Source organism: Peromyscus maniculatus, chromosome 6 (assembly GCF_049852395.1).
Source record: "Peromyscus maniculatus bairdii isolate BWxNUB_F1_BW_parent chromosome 6, HU_Pman_BW_mat_3.1, whole genome shotgun sequence".
Lineage (NCBI taxonomy): Eukaryota > Metazoa > Chordata > Mammalia > Rodentia > Cricetidae > Peromyscus > Peromyscus maniculatus.
The window spans coordinates 91447983-91451095 of NC_134857.1; the positions used below are offsets into that span (position 1 = coordinate 91447983).

A 3113-nucleotide genomic window follows, 5' to 3' on the forward strand; every position below is an offset into this window, starting at 1 on the left:
TCATGTCTTCATACTCATGTGGTGAGTACTTTTAATGCTGAGTTTTCTCACTAGCCCCCAAATGCCTGTTTAGTAGAGTTTACTATAATGTCTTATATTGAATATAGTTTTGTAGTGCTATTCACAGTTGCTTATTCCTCTTTAAAGCATACCTCACATCCTCTGTATCAGGCATCCATTTGTTCAAAGATTTTTTTTCTCTAAAACATGTAGATGCAGAGACCTTTGCAGTTTCTTCCACTGCTCTCTTTCCAGTGGATGCTTCACAATGATGTTATTTATAGTTTAATGTTAGACATATTATTATGTAAGATAAAAAATGGACATTTGGCACAGTCTAGTCCATATAGAATAGTTTTATTATTAAGTGTTTTCTAGTGAAAGACTTTAACAAAGAGCATATCAATACAATAAGATTTCTCCAAACACCCATACCTATACAAGGTAAGGAAATATATGTGTGTGTGTGTGTGTGTGTGTGTGTGTGTGTGTGTGTGTGTGTGTGTGTGTTCATAGAAGTTGAGGCTTCATCCAATATCTGTGTTATTTTGGCTCCATGACACTACAATTCCTTATAGTGGAACATGTGATATAGTTGCATAATTCATGGTGATCAAGGAGTAAATATAGAAAGAAAATTGGCGTTACAACAATCTAATAACTCTTTGATCACATACTTCCAATGAGTGAACTGCTTCAATCATATCATATCCTAAAGTTTACTACACCCTAATAGTGCCACATGAGAGCCATGTATGGACATTATAGACTCAAACTGTATCACATCAACTGAAAGAAGGAAAGATTCATTGTTCTGAGGTTTCAGTCCTTGAATGGACCAGTTGCTTGTATGTCTATTACAAACAAGGCAAACTATTATAGTGGTAGGGCTTAATGCTATGATGTGGCAGGCAGGAAGTTTAATAAGCATGCTTGCTTGCTCAGCAGCACATATACTAAATTTAGAGCAATACAGAGAACCTTAACATGGTCCCTGTGAAGATGGTACTCAAATTCATGAAGCATTCTGTATTTTAAAATAACATCACTGATTAATAACACCTTTTGATACCTATTAGACCGTAAATAATCATAGAACATTAATAAGGTCAATATTATCATTATACAATCACCTCCAAAAGATCCTACATCTCAACCCTATTGCCTTGCAGTCAAGCATTCAATAAGTACATGAGCTGTTGAATAAGGTTGAAGATCCATACCATAATAATCTACCCATGAATCCAGAGCAAATTGTACTCAGTATATCTCCATGTTGTTATGTGTCTTAGAGAAGGATACTTGGGGTAGTTTATTTTGTGCAATATATTAAGAAATGTATATTTTAGAAAGAAAACTTGCACAGAATAATTGAACGTAACAGGTGAGGACAGGTGGCCGAAAAGGCAGGAATGTGGGGGTGGCCACTAATGGGAGGTGAAGTAACAGGTGAGGAGAGAATGAAGGCTACAGATAATGAAGACTCACAATACAACAGCCACAGTGAGGGGCATAATAACAATGACAAACTTTCTTCTAACAAACAGTTCCCATTGGGATTGTGGGGGAGACCTCCTCAGAAGTGGGGCTCTACACAGGTGCTCTGGGTCAGACATTTGTTGCCTTCAGGGATTTGTTCCTTCTGGACTTACTCTCCTTTTTTTTTTTCTCATTGTAAGTTATTTTAAAAAATGTAATGGCTGTGATATCCTCAAGGTGTGTGTTTGTGGAGAGGGGTACAATGCTTCAAGGAGCATCCCCTCTTAAAGAGACCAGTTCTATTTTCTTAATAAGTCTAAGTTCCTTTGAACCTCCTTCAACGAATCTTTTGTCCCCTCCAATGTCCCCCTAACGTTGATAGTCCTAAGACCAAGATTCCATGGGAAATGAAGATTCAACTCCTACATGTGAGTCCTGAAAAATCAAAAAGAATTTCAAAAAATCCAAGGTAAAAAAATCACTGAGTTTACATTCCCATTGTAAAATGGAGGTAGAAGAATAGGAAGGAAGGTTTAACCCAAAGTCAAACCTAAAACCATCAATCTGTTAAATTCTGAAACTCCATGTTCAGTATCTGGATCACACAGGCATGTTTAGAGGGCTATATATCTTGTGTACACCACAGATGCGTTCACTACGTCTATATGGCCCCTGATAAGCATTGCTCATTCTGCAGTTTCCATGACATTTTTTTTCTTCTTTTTGTCTTTCTTTTCTTTTTTCTACAACTTTTTTTATTGATTATTTTGGAATTTCACACCATGTACCCCAATCTCTCTATCTGCCCCTCATCCCTACAACATTCCCTCCAAAAGCCCCCCCCCACCAGCCCAGGCAAATTATTTAAAAACAAAACAAAGCAAATAGAAAAAAAAAAAACCCTCTTGTCTCCATCTTTCCCATCTCCCCAACACCCCTTTGTTCGTCCTGGTGGCATTGGGAACTGAGGTGTGTCACTCAGTATACCCTTTGGAATAATCAGACCCATCCACAAATTTTCATTGCAATGTCATTGTTCTGGTTCAAGAACTCTAGCCTTTGACACACCATAATTACTGAACGCTCACTGAAACGCCTCTTGGATAGCCTGCTGTTGCCCCAAGTCATGGAAATCCTGCAGCCATGGTTCTGCAGGACCAATCTCTTCACAAGCTCCAGCAGGTCACAGATAGGGAAGATGTTAGGGTGGACCAAGGCAAGGCCCAGGATCAGTCTGATCAGTCTGGGCCATTGGGACTGCCCCATCAGGTGAGAGGCAGAGCCAACATTCCTAGGCCCATGCCATCAGGGCCAGCTTTTCCATGTCAGTGGTGAGGGGTGAGGACATATCTCCCTAGTGCAGGGACCAGCTCTCCTGCTACAGTGTCCAGTGAGGAGCAGGGTCAGATATCCCCAGGCCAGTGAAGGATGGGGTGGCTTAACACAGCCCTGAGGTTCGGGTTTCAACAGGCATGTTTCCTATGGCCCCAGTGGTAATATGGACAAAGACAACACAGACCCCAGCTACAGCAGGAACACAGACCCAGATGTGGTGATATTGTGCTCCCCAAAATATTGTGCACCCTAATAAACTTATCTGGGGTCAGAGAACAGAACAGCCACTAGATAGACAT

At 40.2% G+C, this 3113-nt stretch overlaps 1 non-coding gene across 1 annotated transcript; it reads left to right on the forward strand.

Annotated features, from left to right (window-relative positions):
* The first annotated feature begins 933 nt into the window (after nucleotides 1-933).
* LOC121830605 (U6 spliceosomal RNA) lies at nucleotides 934-1037 on the forward strand. The gene has a single exon (XR_006073820.1). It is a non-coding gene; the product is annotated as a U6 spliceosomal RNA (small nuclear RNA).
* Nucleotides 1038-3113: the final 2076 nt, after the last annotated feature.